The sequence below is a fragment of the Camelina sativa genome, chromosome 17 (genome assembly GCF_000633955.1).
Source record: "Camelina sativa cultivar DH55 chromosome 17, Cs, whole genome shotgun sequence".
In the NCBI taxonomy this organism is placed as follows: Eukaryota; Viridiplantae; Streptophyta; class Magnoliopsida; order Brassicales; family Brassicaceae; genus Camelina; species Camelina sativa.
This window is the reverse complement of record NC_025701.1, coordinates 26,380,827-26,393,942: the sequence shown is the minus strand read 5'-3', so window position 1 is coordinate 26,393,942 and position 13,116 is coordinate 26,380,827.

Genomic DNA, 13,116 nt, shown 5'->3' with positions numbered 1-13,116 from the left:
ATTAGAGTTTTTAATTATCACATCTAAAACCCTAACCATTTATTATAAACTCAAACCGACATATAATTTTGTTTAATTATAAAATCTAAACCCTAAACACTCTTTTATAAATCCAAACAGGCATATAATTTTATTTAATAGTAAAATCTAAACCCTAACCACTCTTTTGTAAACCCAAACCGACATATAATTTCATTTAACTGTAAAATGTATACCCTAACCACTCTTTTGTAAACCCAAACTGACATAATTTTATTAATAAAATATCTCTTTTTTAAAATATGATATGACATGCCATATTATTGTATTCTGATTTGTTAATTAAGAGGGATGAATAAGAGTTGTTCACCCCTAGCCTTAACAAAATTAATTACTTTATATACCACAAATTTTGTTTTTCATATTATTTTTATTTTTATTTTTGTAAATAATTTTCTTGTATTTTTTCGTTGTTATATGTTGTTTTTGTACATTATACAAATCATTTATCTTTTTATTTATTTATCAAAAATACATAAAAACAAAATTATTATTATTTTTAGAAAAAAAAATATTTTTTTGAATAATTTTTTTCTGGTCAACGCCGGTCAATACTGGTTAACGTCGGTCAACTCTGGTCAACGCCAGATTCCGGCAGACCTCGAATGTTTATGGTGTTGCACACATAACCTATGTTTGTTTATGGATGTACTTATGTGATGACAATAGTTCACATAGTTAACAAGACATTTATATTGTTTGTATGTGTGGCTATGTGTTGGCGTATACTTCAAGTAGCTGACAATCATTTTTCCTTATCTAAACTGATCAACAAATCTCAATCAAACATGAGCTATCTCTAGACAATGATCTTCTAATACTTGTTAATCCACTCTCATGGCAATAACAATCAAGCTTAGATACTCCTAGACCTATCTCTCACTAGCTAAGAACATATAAAAGCAGGCAATAAACAACCAGTTCATCAATGTCAAAAATCACTTTAAACATCTAATCTCTTAGCATGCTTCATGATAATCTCTAGCATTAGCCTTATCTAGCAACTTAAACATTGGTGTGATTCTAAGAAGCTTAAGATCTATTCTTACCCTCTCAGTATAAGAATAGCATAGAGCATATCTAATCTAGAAGAGATATATAAACAATCAAGCTTGATCAATCTAAATAACCATAACTCTTATCCAGCCTAATCCATCCCTAAGATCCTAATTCACTAATCTGATCTAAAAATCATGATGAAGAACACAAACCCAGAAAATGATGATATAGACATGGATAGATAGATAATGATGAGATGAACAATTTAATACAAGGAAGTGAAAGCAAATACTCAAAATATTCAAAGTTATGAAAACTACAAAGTGCAAAAATCCTAGAAAAGATAAGAGATGATGCAATAAAGTAAAAGCAGCTAAAAATGGCAAAAACTAGGTTATGACATCTCTCTAGGCGGCTGCAGGGTGCATTGTCCTTTTATAGGAGGAAGGGGTAGCCTACTTAGCTAGAAGAAAAAATAGAAGGTCGTCTGCAAGTGCTCGACCATGTGCTCGGTCGAGTGCATGGTCGAGTGGTTGGTCCGTCAAGTAACTCCAGTCTTCGATCTGGAATGATATCGGTTCAGTAAAACAGATATAACTCTTGAACGACAGCTCCGATTGCGTTGAATACACCGAAATTTGAAAGTTAACTCAATTTCCTACAACTCTCATGAAGGATGCTGAAGCTGAATCGCAACGCAAAATCTTCATTCGGATCGATATTTGAGGAGCTTGTTATGAACCCGACCATGTACTCGACCGTGTGCCTGCTAGAGCGGTGTGGTCGAGTGCCTTCTTTTCCCTTCCTAATACTTCCAATCCTCTTTTTTAGCTCCAGAAATAACAACAAGTCCTTCCTTACCCTTTTAGAGCTCCATAACACCTAATAATACTCCAAATGCACAAATGTATGCAATGAATGCTTTTAAACATCCTAAGTGTATAATTGGACATAAATGGTTATAAAACCTAAGGAGTCACTTCTATATGATGCAAAACATGAACTAAACAAGGCCATAAATATGGTAAAATATAGTGACATCAGCCTCCCATACAAAGCCTCATAAGGATTCATCCCAATGCTCGCCTGATAATTGTTGTTGTAAGCAAACTCTACCAAGCACAGGTGATCTACCCAATGGCCACCACAATCTAACACACATATCCCCAGCAAATCCTCCAACGTCTAGATCGTCCTCTCCATCTGTCTGGAGATGATAAGCTGTACTCATATGCACCTTAGTGCCCATCTCTGCCTGAAATACCTTCCAGAACATCGAAGTGAACTTAGAATCTCTATCAGACACAATACTCGCTGGCACCCCATGCAACCTGACTATCTCTTTCACATACTTCTTAGCCAAGACCGCTGCTCCATAAGTCTACATAATAACCAGAAAATGTGCCAACTTAGTCAACCGGTCCACAATGACCCAAATAGCATCAAAAGTCTGAGACACTGGCAATCCCACCACGAAGTCCATCGTGATCATATCCCACTCCCACTCTGGAATGGGAAGGCTCTTCAACAACCCGCCTGGAACCTGATGCTCTACCTTCACTAGCTGGCAAACATCGCACCTCGCGACCCAACTAGCTACATCCTTCTTCATCCCGACCCAGTGATAGTATCTCTTGAGGTCACGGTACGTCTTAGTCACTCCTTGATGAATAGAGAACATGTTCGCATGAGCCTCTCTCAGGATCTCCTGCCTCAACTCCTCATCCTTGGGCACACAAATCCACTCGTGCACCAAAATAGTACCATTAGCTGAGACCTGATACTCTGAATCAATATCCTTAAGAGGTATTCACCAGCCCTAAATCCTTCTCCTAAGCCAACCGTACCCTGCTCAGAAGATCTGCTCTATCAGCCGCCTCCAAGCCCAACGGCTCTTGAGAAACAGCATACAACCTCAACGCACTGATCTCTCCAACCAGAGACTCCATGTCCTGCTCCTAAGCCAAAGCTGCCCTCTTCCGACTCAGAACATCAGCTACCAAGTTAGTCTTACCAGGGTGATAGGCTATCTCCAAATCATAATTGGCCACTAGCTCCATCCACCGCCTCTACCTCAGATTCAGCTCAGGCTGAGTGAAAATATACTTCATGCTTTTATGATCTGTAAACACCTACACTTTTGCACCAAAAAGATAAGATCTCCAAATCTTCAGTGCAAAAACTACAGCGGCCATCTACAAATCATGAGTAGGATAGTTGTCCTCATGCTTCCGCAACTGCAGCGAAGCGTAGGCAATTACCTTCCCATGCTGCATCAACACACACCCCAAAACAACTCTGGATGCATCTGTATAAACCACATAGGCTGCTCTGGCAAAGCCAATGCCGGCGTAGTAGTCAGCATCTCCTTCAGGCTTGCCAAGCCTTCCTCACACTCCTGTAACCAAACAAAAGGAACGTCCTTCCCAGTCAACTTAGTCATCAGACGTGCTCTGCTCGCAAACCCCTGCACAAACCTCCTGTAGTAACCTGTCAACCCAAGGAAACTCCTTATATCCGTGGCATTATGCGCTCTAGGCCAATCTCTGATAGCCTGAATCTTTTTTGGATCTACAGAAACTCCCTCTACATAAACAATATGACCCAGAAATCCCATCTCCCGCTGCCAGAAACTACACTTGTCCAACTTAGCAAACAACTTCTGCTCCCGCAGCTTCTCCAGAACTGCCTACAAATGCACTGCATGCTCCTCAGGACACTTAGACTAGACCAGGATATCGTCGATGAAAATGATGACAGACACGTCCAGAAACTCCTGAAACACGCTGTTCATCAATCTCATAAACGTTGTTGGCGCGTTAGTCAACCCAAAAGGCATCACCACAAACTCATAATGCCCATACCTCGTCCTGAATGCAGTTTTCCTCACATCTGCATCATCTATCGGTATCTGATGATAACCCGACGCAAGCTCTATCTTGGAGAACCAAGTAGCACCTCTCAACTGATCCAACAACTCATCGACCCTGGGAAGAGGGTACTTGTTCTTCACAGTGACCCGGTTCAGACCCTATAGTCAATACACAAGCGGAAACTCCCATCCTTCTATTTAACAAATAACACCGGCACTCCCCACAATGATACACTAGGACAGATGAATCCCTTGCTCAAAAGATCTTGTAACTGCTTCTTCAGCTCTACCATCACTGCTGAAGCCATCCTGTAAGGAGCCTTGGATAACGGCGTCGTCCCTGGTTCTAGTTCAATGGTGAAAGGATCAGACCGAGATGGTGGTAATCCCTGCAACGACTGAAACATGTCCTCAAACTCCTCAACAACCCGAATACCGCTAACCGTAGACTGCCCCACTGACTCTAGCATCGATATAGTAATCGAACTATTCATACATCGGACTATTTATGTATATTTAGGCACAAAATCAAAAATTTATGTATGGAATTCAAATATTCTAAAACTGCATGTATGTTTAAGCACTGTCAATAGTCCGATGTATGAATTCAACACATTGTAATTGTCCACGTATGCAAAAGCCGTTTTTCCATCACGAGACTCCCTGAAGTCGGTCTAACTCCCTCAAAAACCAACTTCCCTCATGGACGCTCAAACTCCACTCTACCCCAAGAGCAATCAAGATGTACTTTATGCTGATGTAACCAATCCGCTGGACTGATAAGCAAATCCGCTGGCCAAGACTCTCCTGCAATCTGAATATCAACTCCCCTCGCTCGTCCAATAACTCTCAGAAACTTGCCTCCCGCAACCCTGACAACTCCCGCACGCTCCCCGGGATCTCCTCTGATATCAGCACTCTTTTCGCACTCCGGAGTAATGAAGCTATGAGTAGCTCCAGAATCAAACATAACGTGGGACATAAACCCGCCCACCAACAAGGTCCCTACACAAACCTCATGTGTTGAGAACCTAACACTTTATCACAGGCAAAACATAAAATCTATACCTACTGAAAATCACAAAGTTTAAGTACCAGAATTTATACTTGTGATCACCCCGGCACTGGTTCCACCAGTCTCGATTGCCGTGTAAACTCGTGGCGCCTACTCAATCCATGCCACCTGCTGCATTCCAGGCTGCACCACATGCTGCACCGCTGCCACTGCCATCTGCTACAACTTGGTAACTTAAGCTTGATGCGTCCAGGCTCCCTGCAATGATAGCATACACGAACCGCTGCCGTCGGAGACTTCCTCTGAGGACAGCTAGCTACCTTGTGGTCCATACTACCACATCCAAAGCACCCGGCACCACTCGGCCTCTGCGTAGCCTCCCACTCCTCTTGGTTCCCTGCGTAGGCTTGCTGCCCTTGCTAGAACCTCCATGATGACGAGCCTTCCTAGGCTGCACCGGTGGACTAACCGTCACTACCTGTGCCCGGATATCCTCCTCAATCTCTGCTGCAGTCTCAACCAGCTCTGCACGTGTAGCATAACTCCGCCCTCTACAATGGACCCTCAAATCATCCCGAAGGGCCCTAATGAACCTCCTGATATGGGCCTCCTCAGACTCCATCGCCCGACCCCCATAACACAGAAGTCGACTGAACTCCATGTCCAGCTCCCGCACTGACCGAGTCCCCTAAGATAACTGAAGGAACTGCACCTCCAACTGTTCTAATGCCTCTCTTAAAAAATACTTACGGTTGAACTCCTCCACGAAGTCAGTCCAAGTCATCTCCCTCTGCACCCTCCTAGCAGCCACTAACCTCCACCACACCTGAGCATCACCAATCAGGTTGTGGACTCCTATGTCCACCCAAAACTCCTCAGGACATCTGAGAGTCTAGAAGTTACGTTCCACACTCGTCCTCCACACGTCTGCAGCAGTAGGATCCGTACCACCTGAAAACCACGCAGTATCAATGTTACGCATCTCCCTCAGCATAGACACATAAAAGAATGAGCTCTCTCATCCGCAGCCACTGGTCGCCGCTCCTCCGCCACCACTGGTGGCACTACCTGAGCCTGAGCCGGTGCCACTACCGGCAACCGCTCCAATACCCATGCTAACAAGTCAGCAAAGTCAACGCCTCCTCCAGGGACTCCACCTGCTGGAACTCCCACACCCGGAACCCTATCATCACCGGCCACTCGAGCATCAACAACGCCCCCTCCGGCCACACTCAAGGAATCCTCCTGGACACTCTGCGACTTGCCAACACCCTCCGCTGTCACACTCTGGTCCACAGTATCACTAACTGCTGGGCCTCTGCCCCTACCACGAACACGTCCGCGTCCACGACCACGTTCGCGTCCTCGACAATGACCAGCAACAGCATCCTCTCTAACCATCTGCACTTCCATGAACCAAAGGCTAAGCAAGCAATTTAAACAGAACACAAAAACATAAACTCACCGTGGAATCACACTGTAGGCTCGAAGAGGATATTCTAGGACTTCATGCCACACACAGTTGACTAACTCACATAATCAATTAAGACATGCAAATCCCAAACATCTACAGCACAAAGCCTAGTGAACCCAAACCTAGAACCGTAAGGGTTCTGATACCAAACTAAAACGACCCGACCCGGTTTTTTTAATAATAATAAGTATAATAAATAACTAAGCTAGTGGTCCCATATCCACAAGCCACCTAACCACAATCACACCAAACAGCGGAAATAATAATACCAATAAATAACTAATAAACCAATAGCAAATATCAAATAAACCGTAATGATTCCAAATCCATAATCTAATGATCCAATCAACATAAACTAGAGAACCAGCAATCCTAAACAACATTCTAGGACTCAACTCTAGCAACCTATCAGAAGCCAGACAACAACCAAGCGAGCCACTAGAACTTCCTCCTCTTCATTGCCTTGATTCCACGATCACACTTTGCCTTTACCTGCACCACAAACAGAAATTGAGATACATGAGTATTTGATAAACACTCAGTGAGGCAATCCTCCCATCTACTGGGCTATACACACAAGCAATTGAGATACTCTAACCATCAAACAACAATCAACAAACAAACCAGGCACTGCATCGACCGACACCATCAGGGGATTCCATCGACCGAATCATGATCTGCATCGACCGATGCAAGGTTCACTTGCATCGACCGAGACACACATTGCATCGACCGACGCATGCTCGACATTTCACGAAAAACCCTAGTTGCATCCACCGACGCCTCCACATGGCTTCGACCGATGTTCTTATGTCTAATCGCGCCGTCCTCGCATTGCATCGACCGACGCACATGCCGAGCATCGTTTTCCCCGAAACTTCTCGCCGGATCTTTGTTTCTACAACCATCAAACTCGATCCCAAGTCACAAGAAAGCTTCACAAAGCCTCAAATAACGTTCTAACAAGCCAAATAACACATAAACAAGCAGATCAGAGAAATCTCAAGCTTAGATAAGCCATGGTCATGCAGTCACCTTTGCCAAGAAGATTCTGAACTTCAAACAAGCAAAACAACGCTCCTAGGAAGCTCCTACAACAATCCTTGCTACAGATCGTTACAGGAACAGCCTCAAATCTCCCAAAATCCTCAAGAACACTCAATAACTTTTTCTCTATTTTCTTTTCTCTCAAAAACGGCCAATCTCGTCGAATGACAACAAAACATGACCTAAGGGTTAACACAGCGTTTAACTTAAACTCATCCGCGAAAAATCGAACATGCATCGACCAATGCATCCCCTAAACCGGGATTCTGGTTTGCGGATGTTACATTACTATATTTGGCTGAACCATGTAGAACATTATTATGATGTTGGATAATCCTTGGGGCAAGTCATTTGACCGATGAAGAAGCAATGTTGCCGCCAAATTCTACAAATTTTCATTCTCCAGGAAATACTTATGAGTATTTTCCATACGCAGATGTTAACATTGTACCAGAGGCGGCGTCTCCACATGTATTGGAGAATACAATGGAAACAACACACGAAGAGGCATATGTTGATAGTGTTTTCGAAGCTTTTGAAGCCGCTAAAGAGCCTCTTTACGATGGATGTCCGAAAGGAATTTCTCAGTTGTACCTGGCATCACGTATGTTGAAAGCAAAATCAGATTACAATATGGTGGAAGCATGCGTTGATGAGCTATCACAGACTTTCAAAGCTGTTTTGCCCACACCAAACAAAGCTCATGCATCATACTAGGAGACAAAGAATCTGACACGAGAGCTTGGGCTACCAGTATATAAGATTGATGTCTACAAAGATAATTGCATGCTCTTTTGGATAGGAGACGATCGAGATCTAATGCAGTGTAATGAGAAAGGGGAAAATAGACCTAAGCAGAGAATGTTTTATATGCTGATTACAGATTGGTTGAAGAGGTTATACCAGTTAGAGGCGACTGCAACGGCTATGCGATGGCACGGTGAACATATGTCTACCGAAGGAGAGATGCAGCACCCGTCTGACAGGGTAGCATGGAAACATTTTAATCAGGTATATCCTAATTTTGCTGCCGAAAGTCACAATATTTATCTAGACTTATCAACCGATGAATTTAATCATGTTGGTATGAATGGGGAGGCACATTCAGTATGGCATGTTATCATAACTGCCTATAATTTGCCACCCAATATGTGCATGAAAAGGATTTTTTTTTTTCTATCGGTACTTGTTCCTGGGCCAAAGCATCCAAAAAAAAGTCTAGATATTTATCTTCAACCATTGATCGGAGAATTGCAAAGTCTATGGATTGACGGTGTGGAAGCGTATGATGTATCATGAAATGCCAAATTCACGATGCGAGCTGCGTTAATGTGGACAATCAGCGACTTCCCAGCATATGGCATGTTGTCTGGTTGGACGACGCATGGTCGTTTATCGTGTCCATATTGTCAAGATGAGACAAAATCATTTTGGTTAACAAATGGAAGGAAACATAGTTGGTTTGATTGCCACAGAATATTTTTACCTCAAGATCATCTAGACAGGCGTAATGTTCAGGCCTTTCGATGGGGGAAAGAAGTACTAGATAATCATCCACCATGGTTGAATGGAGAGGAGATTCTTCACGAAATAATAAACCTTTTGATGGGGGAAAGAAGTACTAGATGATCATCCACCATGGTTGAATGGAAAGAATAAACAATATTATGGGGTTGTTTAGAACAGTCGATTGTGGAGGGAACGGACACCAGCAGCCTGCTCGAACCATCAATGCATATGGGGTTCATCATAATTGGGTTAAAAAGAGTATATTTTGGGAGTTTCCTTACTGGGAAAATCTTCTTCTTCAACATAACCATGACTTCATGCATATCGAGAAGAAATTTTTTGATAATCTCATCAACACGGTTTTAAATGTTCCTGGGAAGATGAAAGATAACATTAAATCAAGGATGGATCTTGCTGCATTATGTAGAAGACATACATTGAATCTTCGTCGCGATGGGACAATGCCGGTACCAATATATAGGTTGTCAAATGAAAAGAAAAGGCAATTTCTTCTATGGATGAAAAATGAGATAAGATTTCCAGATGGTTACGCGTCAAAGTTCAGTCGTTGCGTCGACGAAACTCATTGGAAGTTGCCAGGTTTGAAAATCTATGATTGCCAGGTCATTATGCAGCGACTTCTCCCTTTTACAATTTGGAGAAGATATTTTCACCGTCGTTCTTTGATGTTATGGAACATCTCCCTGTGCACCTACCAGATGAAGCTGCTTTAGGAGGTCCAGTACAATATCGGTGGATGTATCTGTTCGAGAGATACATGTACCATCTAAAGAAGAAAGTTAAGAACAAAGCACATATTGCAGGTTCGATTGTTGCACAATGTGTGAATGAGGAGATAGCAAATGCATCTGCAAATTATTTTGGACATCCAGAAGTTAGGGATGATGCTGCTCCTAGAGAAATTCGATTTACATATTTTTATCCTGATGTACCTACCTTGTTCTACCATGAGGATCGTGTTAGTGGAAAACTACAAGTGGATGGCTTAATGATCATGACTACACAGTGCTCCAAACATTTATGTTGCTCAACTGTGATAAATTTGAGCCTTATAAACGGTATAAATTTTTTATTACTTTATAGTGTTTATATAAATTTAAATTAAATTTATAATTTAAATTTTATATGGTTATAAGATGTTTGAAGATTATATGAGGGAGCACACCCCAAGAATGACTAGTAATGACATGGAAAAAGCTAAAGACAAACATTTTTCAGAATGATGTAAAGACTACGGAAATTTAATTTTGCAATGAATGTTAATTATTACTATATAATATTAATTTTCAATTACAATAAATTTAATTTACAGATTAATGACGCCACTGAATCAATTGAATATCCATTGTGGATGTTGGATTTTGTACAAGGACTTAACCGCAACTATACATCATGGCCTATATACTACTCACATGGATACTGTTTCCACACACATAACCATGACCAAGATAAAATAAAAAAAACCAAAATTACGGTGTTTATATTCGTGGAACCACAAACACTGATTATTATGGGCTGATAGAAGAGATAACGATGATCCATTACCATGGTGCTGTTAGGCTGAAGGCCATGGTTTTCAAATGCAAGTGGTTTGATACAACATTAGGTCGTGGAATACAAAAACAACCATCTGGTATCGTTGATGTGGCACCACGTAGACAATATGCGAAATACAAACTTTTATATTTTCTGGTAATTGTGATCAGGTATGTTTCATTCCTTATCCACGCATGTGTCATACTGTAGCAAATGATTGGTGGGCATATACAAAAGTAATGCCTAGAGGAGTTCGTGAGACAGCAGAAGAGGCTTTAATTTATTGAGATGAATACACACGACCAAGCCTTAGTATATGTCGTTTTATGTTATTTTGTATAGTCTTAGGACTTTCCTTATTTGATCTTCCTGAATGCATATAAATAGAATGTAACTAGGTTAATATTCTATAAGGAATGAGAAACACTCCTTCTCTTATTCTCATCTCGCCGTCTCTCTATTCTCTCCCTAGACTCTAAATCTCACATCTTCTTCTTCTCGAATTCTCACTCATTCTCTTTACTCTCACTCGTGATTCATTCTTACATGGTATCAGAGCAGTAACGCTCCTATTCTACAAAATCTCAGTCTGTTTTATTCCGCAAACAAATTCAGTTCGAAAAACCTCTCATGGATCTCAACAAAATCCTAATCATTCCGGTCACACTCAAGGGTGGAAACTACTTGCTTTGGGAAAGGACTACAAAGACAGCTTTGTGTGGTCGTGGGCTTTGGAAGCACATTGAGAAGAATGAAGCTACAAAGGAGACCACGACTACAGAAGAAGGAAAGGAGATCGTGGCTTGTGATGGTGACAAATGGTTCTAAGAGAATCAAAGTGTCTTGGCTTTCATCCAAAACTCCTTGGTTGCTCTGATCCTTGAGTCATACTCTTACTGTGAGATGGCTAAGGATCTTTGGGATACATTGAAAAATGTATTTGGAAATGTCTCAAACCTCACCCGTGTGGTTGAGGTAAAGAGAGCCATCAACAACCTTAATCAAGAAGAGATGGAGTTCACCAAACATTTTGGGAAATTCAGATCTCTTTGGGCAGAGTTAGAGATGTTAAGGCCTAACTCAGTGGATCCAGCAGTCCTAAACGAACGTCGTGAGCAAGATAAAGTGTTTGGTCTTCTCTTGACGTTAAACTCATCATACAATGATCTCATCAAGCACATCCTCCGGTTNCTTACATGGTATCAGAGCAGTAACGCTCCTATTCTACAAAATCTCAGTCTGTTTTATTCCGCAAACAAATTCAGTTCGAAAAACCTCTCATGGATCTCAACAAAATCCTAATCATTCCGGTCACACTCAAGGGTGGAAACTACTTGCTTTGGGAAAGGACTACAAAGACAGCTTTGTGTGGTCGTGGGCTTTGGAAGCACATTGAGAAGAATGAAGCTACAAAGGAGACCACGACTACAGAAGAAGGAAAGGAGATCGTGGCTTGTGATGGTGACAAATGGTTCTAAGAGAATCAAAGTGTCTTGGCTTTCATCCAAAACTCCTTGGTTGCTCTGATCCTTGAGTCATACTCTTACTGTGAGATGGCTAAGGATCTTTGGGATACATTGAAAAATGTATTTGGAAATGTCTCAAACCTCACCCGTGTGTTTGAGGTAAAGAGAGCCATCAACAACCTTAATCAAGAAGAGATGGAGTTCACCAAACATTTTGGGAAATTCAGATCTCTTTGGGCAGAGTTAGAGATGTTAAGGCCTAACTCAGTGGATCCAGCAGTCCTAAACGAACGTCGTGAGCAAGATAAAGTGTTTGGTCTTCTCTTGACGTTAAACTCATCATACAATGATCTCATCAAGCACATCCTCCGGTTAGATAAACTCCCAAGTCTCGATGATGTGTGCAATCAAATTCAAAAGGAGCATGGCTCAATTGGTCTGTTTGGAGCTAAAGGAGAGCTTATCACCGCTAACAAAGGAGAGGTGGCTGTAGAAAACAAGGGATACTACAAAAGTGATGGGAAGAACCGTGTCATATGTGACCATTGTAAGAAGCCGGGTCATTTCAAGGATAAATGCTGGAATCTTCATCCTCACCTCCGACCAAGAAATGTCAACCCAAGAGCAAACCAAAGCATGTGGACATAGTGAAGGTCAAGCTCAAGTAACAACTCACGCCACTGAAGGTAATGGAGGAGCACTAGCAGCCTCCTCGGAGCTGGTGAGGAGATCCGACCTCGATGCTCTCATAAAGGCTCTAAAAGAGTCTTCGGGTAACGCTTATCTCACCCTTAATGCTATAAAACCTCTTATTGTGGATTCTGGACCTTCTCACCATATGATTAGTGACTCTAAACTAATTAGTGATATCAAACCAACTTTAGGGAATGTGATCATAGCAAATGGAGATAAGATACCAATTAAGGGTTTTGGAAATTTAAACATGTTTGATAGAACAACTAAAGCGTTTTATATGCCTAGTTTCACATCAAATTTGTTATCTATTGAGAAGGTGACTAATGATCTTAACTGTTATGCAATATTTGGTCCTAATGATGTGTATTTTCAGGATATTGACACAAGTAGAGTTCTTGGCAAAGGAAGCACTAAAGATGATCTTTATGTGCTTGAGGATTCG